Source organism: Leopardus geoffroyi, chromosome B1, assembly GCF_018350155.1.
Source record: "Leopardus geoffroyi isolate Oge1 chromosome B1, O.geoffroyi_Oge1_pat1.0, whole genome shotgun sequence".
Classification (NCBI taxonomy): Eukaryota; Metazoa; Chordata; class Mammalia; order Carnivora; family Felidae; genus Leopardus; species Leopardus geoffroyi.
The window spans coordinates 126,108,910-126,125,702 of NC_059327.1; the positions used below are offsets into that span (position 1 = coordinate 126,108,910).

Genomic DNA, 16,793 nt, shown 5'->3' on the forward strand with positions numbered 1-16,793 from the left:
TTGTCAAATATAAGTAAGTCCTAGGTAGGAGTGCATAGGAGGGAAGATTACTATGGGTGGCAGTAATGAACCAATATCTCTTACAGAAAACATAAGCACAGAAACCAGGGATACTGACAGGTTTTCGTTTCAGTGGTTTATTGTTGACACTGCTGAGTAGGTTAAGAAAACATATTAGTTTAAAAACGTTAGCGATGTGCTGGTTCTCTACAGGAACTAGGGCTTTTATCACAAAATATTTCTACATGTTTCCATTTACTGGCAATTGTTTCTGTTTTCACCATACTCACACATCCACATTACCACATCACTCAGGTTCTGTAGGATAATCATGTTTTCAACATTTTACATCATAAAAGCCCTACCAAGAAATCCCAAAACATCTGGATAAAAAGTGAAAGCGTCAATCACATAAGTATTTTATTTTATGGGATGCTAGATTATGATTTGAGCAAATCACGAAAAGATTAAATATTACATAAATGTGAACAGACAACATACATATTTATATTTATGTGTTTTGTAGGTAACTAATGCAGAGTTATGAGCCTGAGTAAACACAATAATTGATTGTAACAATATACCTCTTTGGACGTCACATGTATACTTTTTGAAAAACAGTTAACCTTTCCCTCAGTTTTTAGTATGTTTTTGAATTTAGAGACACTCAACCAATTGTCCACATAAATTAAAAATCTTTGAAGATAGTCAAAAATACAACATGGTTATAGGTATCTTAATAAAAGTATCAATAGAAGAAATAACGAACTTGACAAGCAAGTGACCAGTGTTTACAAATTAAACGTCAATCTATATCCGTAAAATAGCATAATCACTGCTGATGGGATGAGGTAAAAATTAAAAGCGACTCTGTATTTTATCTCTGTTCAAAACCAGATTGTTGGAAAAGAAACCGAACCACAGCCCTCGTGACAACAATGTCAAAGAATCAACGTGGACTTGGCAGATTTCCACACCAGGCGTTACAGTTTTATTCAGTGACTCCTCTCCGTGCTCTGCTACAGCAAATGCTGAAGTTTATCAAAGTAGATGTTCAACTTGCCACCCCACCAACACTTATTCTGCAGCCTCATCAAGGCCAAGACTGCTTGATGTATAAAACTACTCTGAACAGATTCCTATAAAGGAGACAAGTGACAGAGTAAGTTTTAAAGTTTTAAAGCCAGACAGATCAGAAACCAAAGCACCATGTTCATGCTATTCTTTTTCCCTAAAGGAAAAAACCTGGAAAGCATTTAGGATCTCTTTGTTTCCAATCATTTCTATAACCTCTAATTGGATAACTGCTAAGGATACCTTAATTAAGGTTCATATTGACCTAAAAATACAAATATATTGCTATTTCAAATGTTTAAATATTTGAGGCATAAGACATAGAGACTATACATATACATTTTTTTTAATCTTAACTTAAAATTCACTATTATCAACTACTATCATCAGCAATAACTTTAAAGGTTTCTCTCTGGTGAAACAATATGGAATAATGGTAACCAACGACAGAATGTATTAAGACAAAATCTGAGTACTATACAGCCATCATAGTTTTCAGAGAAAAACTGTAAGGAAACAATTGTTCAAAATCTACAGTGCTATCTACATGACTTTGTTTACATGTATGTGTTATGCTGCATAAAAAGGTTTTCTAAGATAGATACCAAAACTGACATGAATACTAAAACATACTTGCCCTCATTTCTGAGTGTGTATTTACCTCGCTAAAATAATTCATAACCTACTTGATCAAAAGGAAGTGATTTAGTAACTACAGTTTCGAAACATTCATTTGTTCTAATATTTAAATCATACTTTTAACACAGTTTTGCATTTTCTAAAAACCCAACTTGGAAGAAAGCAACCTTGACCTTTATAATCTATGAATTTAGAGTTACATGTCGGAGCAAACAGAAGAACTCCCGATGTCGCAACTACGAACAATTAAATTACACCACAAGGTGTAACACAGCCACAACACTGGATTTTAACCATGACAGTGTTGGAAAGTGTGGAAGGATAAACACACACCCCCACTGCAACACATATACTGCACAAAATATTTGTAAAAATTTTAGGAGTTTAAAAGTATCCTAAATTATATACACTGCTGGGACGGCTAAGCCAAACCGCATTTTCTTGACATGTGATTTTTGTGCATAAAATTTTTGAACCCCTTGAACTGCTCTATTCCACCGGCTATGCCAAGAAAGATTAAGTCCTATCATTTTTTTTAATTTTTTTGTGTGTGCCGGCATTGGCTTAACTGGTCTTGCTAACACTTTTTGGAGGGCAAAAACAGGCTCTGCAAGATATAAAGCTTCTCCCACTACTCACTTTTGATTTCTGTACGCTTGATAGATCGTTGCCAGGTTCCCTGGGATGAGACATGAGGAGGAGGCACAGAATTGCTAGGGGTTTCCACTAAAAAGACCAGCACCGTAGGCAGCACTAATCCTGCACCTGTGATGTGTTATTCAGCAGTTAAGAAATGCAGTCCAGACTGTGGCTGCCTAATACAGCTCAGCTGTTTTTTCAGTCCTCCCTTTGATTATAAGCTGGCAAGACAGATTATTCCAGTCAGGCATTGAGCTATGTTCAGGATACATGGCATATGACAGTGGAAAGGTAAAAGAGAAAGGAAACCTTAGAATCAAAAAAATAAATAAAAAGAAAAGAAAAAAAAAGCCACTGACCACAGTGTATTATATATCATTTCCAGATGGTTAAAAGCTGCCTCTGATTATAAGCAAGGCAGAAAAATATAGGACATTTAAATATCTAGAAATCTATTTTTGATACTACCCTTCTGACACTCAGAATGGTACCTAAATGTGCAACCCTTAAATTTATTTTAAAATAAGCACAGCTTCACACATTCATCAGCTATGTAAACATTTTTGAGTCTTTCTTTAAAGAGGTTTACCAATCCTAGAAGTCAAATTCCTCTTATAATTTGGAACCTTTCAAAATGTTGGCAAAACTGAAATCCAAATGCATGCCCTTAAGTTTTTCTTTTTATTAAACCCACCATATCATTTGGCTTATTAAAAGTTTTGATATAAAATCTGCATTTGAGACACAACTGTCTTATTCATCGTCTATGGCTAAATGAGCATAAAATATTTATTTTAACCAGCATGAAATTACTAGTAAGTCCAAATTGATTTAAGAGACATGTATTGTCTGCAAGGCACTTTGATTTCACCGAGATGAAGAAAAACATGGCCGCTATGCTCAGGAGCCATAAAATCTAGTAGCGAACAGTGGAATGGAAGTTACTTTCTGTTGTTGTTCTGGTGCTTTAGTCATAAAAGGGCTGCTGACCATTCACTCACACCAACGCTCACACTCCATTTCCTTTTACACTTTATATAAACACAAAACCATCTGGCCCCCAGGCTACTATCTGTGCCATTTTAAATAAATAATCTAAAAACCTTATCCAAAAAAACAGATACCCTTTCCTAATAGCAGATGGTTAAAAAATAAAAACAAAAAATTCATTTATATACACGATAAGAGATGAAATGAAGAAAATATATCAATTTTAAAATGTAAATGAAATTTAAATATATGCACTAAAGAACATGTTTAATATTTTATTTTTTTCATTGATTAAATACCTGCTAAGCCAAGCAGTTTACAAAAAAAAATATTTCAAACTCTCTATGATATATATTAGGAACAGCAGAGTAAAAAAAAAAAAATTCATGTGTCCATAAAAACATTCTCTCTAATCATAATTTGACAAGTCATAGAATTTATATTCAGAGTGTGGTGTTAGAGATAACAGTGCATTTAGAGTTCCAAGTAACACTCTGAGGCCAGCTGAAGGAGGACCAAAATTTAGGACGTATGCCACAACATGTTCTATTAACCTCCTCCTAAACTATCCCCATAATCCAGTTTGTGCATCCAAAATAAAATAAGATGGTTCAATTGGGTCCTGGGTATGTACATGACTAGCAACATACAGATGATATTTTAAGGTGGAAAAATTTTTTTTCCTGAAATTACACTTAATTGGCCATTAAAATAATGCTGAGATTTTGAACCACCATCCACTTTGCTTTGATTTATAGGAATAAGGTTGCCAAAGGACAATCTTGTTGACTTTTGGGCAGAAACACTGAGGAAAGATCTGAACTGAGGCTATGTTATTACAATGATTGTGTTATCTTAAATCTGAGTATGGCACACATTGGAACATTCTGGCCTGATACTGCTCAAGCTGTCCCTCTTTTGATAAACAAATGGCTTAAGTTTTCAAAACAGTCTCCAAAAGCAATTTTATTATTTTTATTTTTTAATTGTACAAAGCCTAGTAGACTCAGTGGCCCAGACTTTGAAAACGCTTACTGATCTTACCTTTAAATTTTCTTCCTTTGCACTTCTTTATCCAATTTGTATCTCCTCATTTATGCTTATAATGTATGTACCCACATATTATATTCTAAGCCCACAATGTTTCCTTCCCCCTCTTTAAAATAGTTATCAGTATGAGATCTTATGATACACAACCAAAAAAAAAAAAAAAGAACAAAAAAATCTGAATACACAGATGCTAGATGAAATATAATTCCCTCTCATAAACTCTTTCTTCAGATGTTTCAGTATTATAAATTACATCAACAATAAGGGAGACATATCTATGTGTGTTATATTTTTTGCTCTGAAATATTTTGATAAATTGGATATATGATCTTAAAGTTCAGAATCAGACTAAGGAGGTAAGAAATATACACTTACTCATGTTCTATTTAAACTACCAAAGTGCTCCCAGAGACTAGCGATACTAGTATGGAAGCCAAGGACAGTGGCCCTCTTTTAGTTTAGTTAGAAAGTTGTCCACATTCACAAAGAACATATGAGATCAAACAAAATATTTCGCCAAAATGTAAGAGTTGGTATTTCAGCTATTACGGAACCATTCTCAATGTTTACCTATGCAATGCCCTATTCTCTAACTAAAAACTCAGAAAATAAGTCAGTATGGAAGTTCTAGCAAGAATTATTATTGTTTAATGAATTAGAGATTGGTAAAATTTATCAACTTGAACTAGTATGGCCAGCAGGCCTGTTGATCCTCACTAGGAGCAAAGTCTCATAGAAGTTCTTTGTTTTGTTTTGTTCTTTTCCCTAAGGAAAGAGCGTGATGTTCTTCCAGAATGAATAGGCTGAATTTATGATAAATGATTACTTAATAATTAAAGTTATTTATTTTCTTTCCATCTTTCTTGGCAGACAAAAAAATATTTGCTTTAATCATTAAAACCACAGTAGCTACTTGGTAGTAATATGAAAATTTGCTGATGACTCCCATTCTCTATCATGTCAAACAGCCTGACCAGAATGGGATTCAACTTGTGCTAATTATTAATTAGATAGATGATCTGGAATAAAACAAATCCCTCTAACAGATACTTCTGAAATATTTTCACCCCAGTCTTTAGAACACAGCACTTTGTGACAGCTTTCATGCATGCTAAAATTGTGGTCAAGGTAACATAGTTCTCTTCCAATTCCATACCAATAAGCACCAATAGGCTTATCCAATAGGCACCATCCCAAACAATCCCCCCACCCCCCCAGCTCTGCCAGGCTCTTGCCTTTGTTGAGTTCAGTGTCTCCTCACTAGCAAGAAAGTCTAAGCAGACAGATCATTAGTTATGACATGTAGACACTAGCAGATAATGTTGACTCACTTCAGGAACTATTAAACTATAAACAGTGTGCTGAAAGCCATTTATCTGCATTTTAGGATAAACAGCAGAAGCTACTTAATTAAATGGATTTCAAGGAATAAGCTGCTAATGCCAAACCAAGTGACCTTAATTTTGAAAAGAAAAAGCTGTGAACTTTAAGAAAAATCAATCTAGGGTCCCAGGGACACTGACATAAAAAACATTAAACATTTTATTTTATACCTTGAATAGTAAAGATATATATCATAATGTATTGTAAAATGCCAACTGCTTCAGTTACCAAAGTTATCACAGTGTGGTTCAAGTTCAAAGTAAATTTACTGATAAATTGATCTTTTCCCTTAAGTGACATTTATAGTAATATTAATGTTGAATAAATGTATGTTTATCAAGGGGAGCTTTACCCATCACTATATAAAGGGTAAAGTTGAATTAGATGAGTTTTCTTCGTCAGCACTATTCCTACTCACAAACAATTTAACTATTTGGAGAGATAATTTCTAAATGATTCCTTCTGAGAAAAAGGAATACAACCTGGGTGCTATTTTACATTTATTTACAATTCTTATGTAAATATATATATATATATATATATATATATATATATATATACATATATATACACACACACATACACATATATCTACCTCCAGCACATTAAAATGCTTTAAGAAAAAAATCCATCACAGAACCTTGGAGGTTTTATTCTTCAGTTGTCTAGAAGGACAGAAGATAAATCAAGGCCCTCACTGCAAGTACCATACACAGGTAAAACACTACACTTAGAACCTACTTTTCCTACTTGCCAGAAAACAAATCAAAATCTGCTCTTTTTCACACTCCCAGATGTCAGAAGCTTTTCAAAACAGTTCTGAGGTCAGGGAAGAGAACACACAGGTGTGCATTATGTCAACTACTGAAAGCAACCGAAGGTTAGCCTGGAATCTGATCCCTCCACCAACACATTCTTGTGGGCATTACAAATGCTCCCTGCAGGAATATTACACTAATGCTGACTAATTTTTAAAAACATCCCAAATCTCATTAGATCGATTCCTTAGCAGTATTGTTCACAAGCTTCTCTGCTAGTAACAGCAAACTCACCACCGCCTCTTCGTAAACCTTTAATGTTTTCTCCAATATCGCTTCCTCTGTTCCACTCTCACTGACCATAAAACAGGTTCAACAACAATAAAATGTTCAATATCAATAGACGTAAGTTCATGTCATATCATGATAACTATGACAACCCACAAAAAACTTGATTGAATGTTAGGATATCGGTGACAAATGCTTACAAATAACTGGTTCACATTAATGGCCATTTTTGCATTGGGAAAACCATTCTATATTTTGACTGTGGATGTAACAAGACAGAAAGAGAAAGATGGCAGTAGTGTTTCAGATCTGAAATTACCAGTGCTTATGCTAAAAAAAAAATGTGTGCCTGGCGGTTCACAACCTCTATTAAAGACAAACAGCAACTTAAACATGACACATTCTTAATTTCTTTTTTTTTTTTTAATTTTTTTTTCCAACGTTTATTTATTTTTGGGACAGAGAGAGACAGCATGAACGGGGAGGGGCAGAGAGAGAGGGAGACACAGAATCGGAAACAGGCTCCAGGCTCTGAGCCATCAGCCCAGAGCCCGACGCGGGGCTCGAACTCCCGGACCGCGAGATCGTGACCCGGCTGAAGTGGGACGCTTAACCGACTGCGCCACCCAGGCGCCCCATCTTAATTTCTTACAAAAAGAAGTGGCCAGAAGGATATTGTTGCCATTAAATGACTAGGTTCCAATCAAGATTGGAAAAATTCTACCTCCCAGTAAAATGACCTAACAGCCACAGATTTCTGATTATGTTTATTAACGACCCAGAAAAATCACATCATTTTGACTTAAAAATTCACTGTCAGTCATATTAACAGTCACTCAAAAGATTCAGTATTTATATAACCCTTCGTCTTCCCTCTCTCTCACACACACAACCCACACGTGTCCATAGTGAGCATCCACAAGTAACAAATTATTGCCACAAAACCTGTCTCTTCCTGCCAAATGTTCCTGGAATTTTCCAAACCTCAAAAATGTCTCACTACTGAATAAACTCCCCCAGCTAAGGATCAAAAAACCAAAACATTTAAAACATTTTTTTTCTTTTTCCCCTTCTCAAGACCATCATCAAATGCCTAAATGCTGATGCCCCAAACGAGAGCTAATGCTCAGAGCAGGATGCTCCATGGCACCCTCAACTTCTGCCACAGTGTTGACAGCGGTTGATATACTTACTTAGAAATTTCATGTCTACACACGTCAAGTTTCTCAGCTTGACTTTTCTTCTTAGTAGCAGCAAACTCAGAGGCCTTCATGAACAATATTCTACAATGCATGGGGAAACCAGGAGCAGGGCTCTCTCTACTCGAGTGTACGTGCAGAATATGCTTTTTTTTTCCTTTTCAAATTTACTTACAGTACAACGTACTGCAATACTGGTTTCAGAAGTAGAATCCACTGATTCATCACTTGCATATAACACCTGTGCACATCATAACCAGAATATGCTTTTTGATCTGAGATCCTTTTCTGTTTTCCTTTCTCAATTTTTTTTTTTGGTCTCCCAACCCCCAATGGCTTCTCAAAAACTTCAACATTCATAAAGACCCAGATGTCTCCTTTCTTCCTTCCCACTCTCACTGTGAGATAAAAAACACCAGGTGTAAAATGTCCCTGTTTGTCCCCCTCCAGTCAACACACCCCCCTCCCTGCTCGTGAGCTTTCATCCTTGCTTGTCATCCCAGGGGAGCCACCCCAGCATGTCTGTTGGGTCCTCACCTCTTCTCACAGCCCCAGATGCACAGCCAGGATGACAGTCTCTCTCATGGAGGATGGTTTGCCATCATACGTGCCTGCCTGGGTTATAAGCAAAGAGTAATTTGCTCAGTCTAGATCAGCCCAGCTGAAGAAAGGTCTTGGGACAAAGAGAAAACGAGTGTACGAAAGAAAGGGCAAAAAACCCTGAAAGGAAAACTTGATGTGCTGATCTTGCGCCTTTAAATCAAAATGTAGTAACTTATATACAAAACACGTAACCAAGCACCAATTCTTACAATAGGCCAAGTCACACGTGTAACAGGATAACTAGACTCCAAACAGGTGTAAGAATCATGAGTTCTAGCCCGGGCTATGCTACTGACTTGGAAATCTCCAGAATGTCCAGAGAGGTTTATTTAAAACACCAGCACAGTGATGATTCACCAAGAAGGCGTCGGCAGTAAACACAGGTTCCCAGGACATGTTTGTGTAAGGAAGACCGATGAATGAACTAGATCACTAGCAAAGACTCAGCCAAACATACCTGTCTAGATTAGAAATTTAGTGTGAAGGAAATGACCCTGAGTCAACACCATAATATGGTAGTGCCACACACTGACTGCTTTTCCCATAATTGCATTCCCCGGATGAGTAACAAAGAGTGATAACAGGTGTTTCTAAAGAAAAGAATCATATGCAGCAAGAAACAGTGGTTGCTCTGGTAACCAAAATATCGCAGACCCTATAACAGGTCTCACTACTTCCACCTCTATCCCGACCTAATAAAGAATTTGGGAAAAGGACATATAACCTCCCATTGCCTAAGATCGTAACTAGTCATGGACATGAAGAGTAAAAATGAATCCAAGTTGCCCGGCTACAAACACAGGAAACCATTCACACACACACACACACACACACACAAGAATCGGGGTATGGATGTAAATAGGGATATTCCTGACTTCACCCACCTGATTTCAGGCAGATTTTAAGGATGACATTTACTTTTACATATTGAGGGAATATTACATACATATAAAGTTATTTATGCTTGTGAGTCTGCAAAAAGTGAGTTTACTGACACAGGGATCTGAAGAGACTGACAGGAGGCTATGCTGTATTAGACACAGCAGGAGTGGGGGCGGAATGACGGGACAAACAGCCAACGATGAAGAGCGGTCACGAATTTCCAAAATTAAACTAACAGAGTAGTCTGGAAACAACTTCCATTTCTCTTGAGCTTAGTATTTACACACTCTGTTTAAATAAACGTTGAATTTTATTCTGACACAGCCTATTAACTCAATCGATTAAGTTTGTTTTAAATTCTACTTAGGAATAATAAAACGGGGGCTGTAAAGCAAGGCAAAAAGGAATACACATAACAGAGTGATGGTACCAAACCTTAATTCCATCCTCCGTAAGGTATCTTTGGGTTGTAGGTGAAAAGCAGAAGCGTCAGCATGCACAATACAGTACCATACACCCTCCTCTCCATGAATCACCAAAACCAGGAGTGTTATCCTGAAATCTTATTAGTCTGCTCTGAGGAGATGGGTTGTCTGGTCTTGATCATAAGCGCTTTCCTGTTTCAAACACCTTCAGTTCTTTTTGCTTTAACACAGTATCAGGTCTGCCCTCATATACCCATTTTAAATCACTTCTGCTAAATTTCTAACATGTACGGAGTTCCTCCAGCCTGAAAAAAAAATGTATTGGTAATTTTGTTGCAACAGAAGTAATGAGTATTAGCCAGTGTCATAGAGGGTTATGGTCATTTACCATAAGCTATCTTTCTCATCTGTTTTTGTTTTTGTTTTCACTAGCATCTTTGTGACATGGGTAAGCATAATTCTTGCCAAAGATACTTGAGTTCTTTGGGTCTGGCCAAACAAAGAAGAATAAAAAAAGACTAAGTAAGAACAATAATTATGTTAAAATGCTGCCAGGCTCAAAGCAATTTCGGGGTCCCAACACTGTACTTGATACACCCTGAATTACTTTACCAGGAAAATAAGATGGTAAGAAGAGGGGTACCTGGATGGCTCAATCAGTAGAGCATGCAACCTCTTGATCTCAGGGTTGTGAGTTCGAGCCCCACATTGGTTGTAGAGATCACTCAATAAAATCTTAAAAAAAAAAAAAAAGACGGTAGGATGATACGTTCTCTAACCTCCCTTCTTCTTCAAGCACATTCTAGTTCTACATAACTTCTACTTTGCTTCATTCTTTTTTCATATCTACAGCATGAAAAGAGGGTACTAAATATCATATTAATAAAATATAAGAATTCCTGTTCCGCCATGTATTAGTTATGCCCTTAGGCAAATTCTTAATTTCTTTTGGTCTCAAATACTTCATAATAATAATATTTACACTTCAAGGAGGTTTTGAGAGGATCAAATAAGATGTAATCACTTATCTATACCCCATTATTTACAAATCTCATATAATGTATTCTTCAAAATGCTCATTTTATGAGTAAGAGACCTGGAGATGGGAGAGGTGATCTGCCTGAAAACAAACAAGTGAGAAACAGGCCAATGTGAAAGAGAAGCTCTGGTCTCCAAGAGCAAGAAGGACTCCTCCAGATGGCAATTCTCGAATGTCTTGTTATCAGGACCCCTTTCATTATTACAAATTATTGAAGACACCAAATTTTTTGTTCATGTAATTACAGTTTTCAATATTTACCATATTAGAAATTAAAACTGAATAGTTTTTAAATATATGTAATTCATTTTAAAATAATAATGAACCCATTTTATTTTACAACAGTCAAGATGCTTACAACCTAAGTGTCCATCAATTGATGAATGGATTAAAAAGATACATGATGATTGGGGCACCTGGGTGGCGCAGTCGGTTAAGCGTCCGACTTCAGCCAGGTCACGATCTTGCGGTCCGTGAGTTCGAGCCCCGCGTCGGGCTCTGGGCTGATGGCTCAGAGCCTGGAGCCTGTTTCCGATTCTGTGTCTCCCTCTCTCTCTGCCCCTACCCCGTTCATGCTCTGTCTCTCTCTGTCCCAAAAATAAATAAATGTTGAAAAAAAAAAAAATTAAAAAAAAAAAAAAAAAAAGATACATGATGGAATATTACTCAGCCATAGAAAAGGATGAGCACTTCTTATTTGTGACATGGATGGACCTAGATGGTATTCTGCTAAGTAACAGAAGTCAGACAGAGAGAGACAAGTATCACATGATTCCACTTATAAGTAGAATCTAAAACATAAATGCCCAAGTTTTAAAAAAGTAGAAGACAGACCCACAAATATGGAGAACACACTTATGGTTGCAAGAGAGGAAGGGTGTGAGGAGACGGGGAAATCGGGTGAAGGGGAGTGGGAGACATAGGCTTCCAGTTATGGGATGAGTAAGTCACAGCATATGGATGAAAGGCACAGCACAGGGAATATAGTCAATGGTATTGTAATAGCGTCGTATGATGACAGATGGTAGCTACACTTGTGGTAAGCACAGCATAACATATTGGGCTGTCGAATCACTACGTTGTACACCTGAAACTAGTGTAACATTGTGTGTCAACTGCAATTAAAGAAATTGTTTTAATAATGAATCTGTTTTAACATTTTTGAGAGAGAGAGAGAGAGAGAGAGAGAGAGAGAACGAACAAGGGAGAGGGGCAGAAGGAGCAAAAGAATCTTAAGCGGGCTCCATGCTCAGTGCAGAGCCCAACATGACCCTGGGATCATGACCTGAGCTAGTATCAACCAACTAAGCCACCCAGGCACCCCTTAACATATATAGATTTTTTAAATAGTGACAAAAAGTGGCACTGTTTTACATTTTTTCAAATCTCTTGAATGTTTAACTTAATAGAAGAAGTTGGATATCTGCCTTCTGCATCAATCAGTCACAATATGTTGTTGTGGCGGAAATATATGAAGACTACATAGCCAGAAACACATAGCTGGAAAAAGAGGGATATTTTAATAGCCTTTTTGCATAATAGTGGTTATTCTTTGATACTACATAAAAACTGGACAAGTAGGAGTCTTCTAAAAGTTAGATGCAATGTGGAATCTGAAACCTTATGAATGAAATTTTCATATTCTGATAAATTAAAGTCTACTTTCTATTGTGCACTTTGAATGGTTTTTTTACACATGTATGAATATAAAACATGGACACTGATTGGAGAAAAATCTTGGTTCACTCAGCTAGGCAGATCAGTTCTGCAGATACAAGCTTTCCAAAGTCCTTTTTTTTTTTTTTTGAAAGTTTGAGTTTTATCATTAGGAATAAATACTGTTCATTGTTTTCCTTGAAGTAACAGGCTTATTTCCATTCATTTCTGAGACTATGTCTGTAAATACTCATAACTAAATAACCACAGTTTGTCATTCTTTCTAGTAAAAATTGTGTTTCATGAAAAAAGTCTCAAAGTCACCATTAATGTTCGGTATGCTGAAACATTTCATTATGTATACCTCACATTTGGTCACACAGAATATAAAAAGACATTTACTCAGAGGTTGGAATTTAATAAAATTAATAATTTTTATGACTTAATTCAGGATATTATTAGATGAAGCTAGCGTTTTCTGTTTGGTGTTTGGTTGGTTGGGTAGCTGTTTATTTGGTTGGCTGATTTGGTGTTTCATTGGCTGGACAGTTTGGTGGCTTGTTTTTACTGTGAGTAGATGGCAGTGAAGAATATAAAATACAGTTTGGTGCCCTGTCTTGATTTGTGCTAAGATTCTACCAGCAGCTCTGCCCAGCATTTCTTTTGTATCATCATTGCAAATGTTAATAATACACATTATTATGCTTGAAAATCATACTTTGATTACTGCCACACTGGATGAGCAACTACTGGTCATCAGAATTAGATGTAAAATTATATATATCTTAAGATAAGTTAGGAGATTTTAAGGATGGTGGAAGAGAAGAGGGTATAAGATGATTTTTAAAAGAAAACATGGATAAACACTGGACTCTTTTGAGATCGAAACAGAGATGTTTACTTGGAAACACTAGATTGCTCACAAAGAGTATTATGTACATCAAATACCCGTGAAAGAAATTATTACTGTCATTTATGCTTTAATGCTCTTCACTGGTCTCTAAATGGCACAGAGTACAGAACGTTAACTGACCTAGCACCACTGACAGGCTTCCAGTTATGAAACGCTGACAAACTCTTCTGAAGAAATGATTCATTAATATGAGTGTGAAACAAACACAACAGAAAGTTCACATCCTCAGGAAAGTAATCAAAAAGAGAAAACGAGTGTTCCAAATGTGGCACTAATCAGTCCTGGTTTATTTTTGTGTGTTTGCTTTGATTTGGGGTTGTAAGCCGTCACAGGCAGTATTTTTCTGTTTCTGCCGTGTGTGTTATTTGTCTTTTTCATAGGTGAACACTGAAATGTTGACTACAGGAAGACCAGCTTTTCTCTAATTTTCACTATGTCTGTTTGTGTGTTGATGTGAACTCAGTTTAAGTCTGATTTCCAAACATAGACCAGTTTTCCTTTACTTCTGCAGAAAACAACCAATTCTGAATTAAGAAAAGTCAGATTTTATATCATATAAAGGTTTTAAAGAAGGGATACACCTAGCAGAACTTTTTCCCCCTTGCCTACAAATACTATATGGAGACAGTCTCAAAGTATCTTTTCAGTACGAGGTCTGAAACGTGCTATTGTTTCACACTCAGGTGAAATATTTAGAATATTCCCTCCAGAACATAAACTGCGTAAGAGTAGGAGTTATATCTCATTGGTTAACCACAATATCCTCACCGTCTAGTATAGAATGTGGCTCCTCCCAGACATACAATAAATTCTGTTGGCTGGGTCTGGAGAAAAAGTACTCTATCACAGAAGTTTGAAGGATCATCTAATATGAGAGAACATACAAACACAATTATCTCATATATATTTATAATTACGGTGTTATCTCAGGTGTGTGTGTGTGTGTGTGTGTGTGTGTGTGTGTGTGTATGCGCTACTGTGATTGCTATTTGGTAAAATCGGAAACAAAATGTAAAAATTCGGCTGAATTTTTGACACTCCTTCTGCTCCCTATCCATAAAATTTTAAAACTCAAATACACACTTTGACAGAGCCAATTCAACCACATTATATTTTGGGTGAATGAGGAGTATAACATTGGAACTTGGGTTTGAGAGGAAGATTCTGAACCCTGTCTCTAATTCCAGTGTAACCTGGGGGGCATTTGTGGAAGGGAGCACATGGCTTGAGACCACGCCCAGCTCAACTAAGTAGCTCTATGTCTGTGGGAAAATACATTAGTTCCTCTAGACCTTCATGTCTCCATCTTAAAAACAGAAGTAATAATGTGTACTTCTCACATGACGGTTGGTCAGATTAAATGAAGTACTGTATAAAGCACTTAGCACAAAAAGCCAGTGACTGAGACAAAGTAAATGCCCAATAAGTGTTAGTTCACTTCATTTTATTGAAATCCAGGCTTGAAACATGACAGAAAAGACTGCGACGTTTGTAATACAGAAAAGGATACACCTTTCACTCCAATTACATAAGGTATAAAGCCACTACCAAAACCCACCACCAATTTAAAGGTATACACTAGTTAAGAAATAGTCTTAAATAAAACACCTACGTCTGTTTTCCAGAGCATGATCAATGAGCTACTGGTATTCGTTACTGGTAATAACTACAGGTACTAATTCATACTTCCAATATGGAGTCAATTTTAGCCACTTTCTAATTGTTTTATAAAAGGATTTCACTGTTTAAAAGGAAAGACATGTGGAAATTGCACTACCATGGCAGGCATGGCTCCTGCTGGTGCTGATAAACATGGCGCCGTTCAAAGGAACGACCCTACAGAAAAGTACGCGTCGCATGAAGAATACCAATATTACTTCTCATAGTTGGGGTTGTTCAGTATGTCAGACCAACTTTGCCTCAGAGAACTTTCCATAAACGTATCTTTAAAACAGCCTGGCTCGTATGCCACATTCAGTTCACTTTACATGTTATTACTAACTGCTAAGTAACAATAGCTACTACTTTCTAACGATATTTCCTATCTTCGTAACATCTTCAACTTTGCCAGACGCTCACATGAGCATATGTGTGTGTTAAACAGATCCAGAAATTACACACCAATGCATTCAGTGACATCCACATAAAGGGTTAATGAAGTTTCAAGACTGGCCCACATTTAATCTAGCCCTTCCACTGATAGGGAATCATGCAAAGCTGGTTACATAACTTCACTGGACTCTAAGTTCCTCTTTTGTAATAGGAATAGAGTTAAAAGAATATACGTGTAATATGGACACTCACTTTAAAATGTATGAAGACAGACGGGGCGCCTGGGTGGCGCAGTCGGTTAAGCGTCCGACTTCAGCCAGGTCACGATCTCGCGGTCCGGGAGTTCGAGCCCCGCGTCGGGCTCTGGGCTGACGGCTCAGAGCCTGGAGCCTGTTTCCGATTCTGTGTCTCCCTCTCTCTCTGCCCCTCCCCCGTTCATGCTCTGTCTCTCTCTGTCCCAAAAATAAATAAACGTTGAAAAAAAAAATTTTAAATGTATGAAGACAATCTGAAAACTGTAGAAAATGGCTTATCAATTAACCCTTTCCTGTCTGCAAAGGCAATAATAATGTACTTTGTATGCTTCATGCAAATAAATAATGGCTGAAATAATTAACAAATGAAAGAAATACAACTATTCTTTACGGAGTACTGACCAGAGGTGAAACACTGTTCCAAGAGCTTTCACCTGTTTTCATACAATTCTTACCACAGCCCAGCAAGGCAGGTACAGTTATTCCCATGTTTATAAATGCCTAAGGCTTGGAATTAAGGTCTTCGGGTGGAGCTGAGATTTTTCACTACTCCTCATAACTGCTTAAACCAAATCACTCAATAATAATGATACTACTCAATAATAATGAGGAGGAGGAGAAGAAGGATTAGTCATCATCACCCTCAGCACCTGTGTGTAGCTTTGGTTTCTTTTCCCCCCATAGCAAGGACAGGTTTTCCTATTTCTGCCATGTTCCCTTATGGCAAAATATGAACTATTGGCTGGAGTCCCTCCTTTCTATCCTCTTTATCCCTGTCCCTAATCAGTACTACTGCAGTACTCTCTGATCTCTCTCCCACTTCTATGATCCGTTATTTGCACTGCTGCCTTCTAAAAATAACAACACACATGCATGAACTTGCAAAACCAAAAAGCTAAGCAAAAAACTCTAATGGTTCTAAAGTTCTTAAGAAGGCATTCAAGGCTCT

The 16,793-nt window shown here is 36.9% G+C and overlaps 1 protein-coding gene across 10 annotated transcripts in view; it reads right to left on the reverse strand.

Annotated features, from left to right (window-relative positions):
* BMPR1B (bone morphogenetic protein receptor type 1B) overlaps positions 1–16,793 on the reverse strand; it is a 144,603-nt gene that overhangs the window by 62,867 nt on the left and 64,943 nt on the right. Inside the window, exon 1 of one of the 10 annotated variants that reach the window (XM_045472484.1) lies at positions 8,558–8,763. The exons of 6 other annotated variants lie outside the window; for them this stretch is intronic. The gene's annotated coding sequence lies outside the window, so the exon portion shown is untranslated. Of the gene's footprint in view, positions 1–2,352; positions 2,546–8,557; positions 8,764–16,793 lie in introns of those variants that run through there. 3 more of the 10 variants (XM_045472430.1, XM_045472476.1, XM_045472420.1) reach the window with 3 other exon arrangements.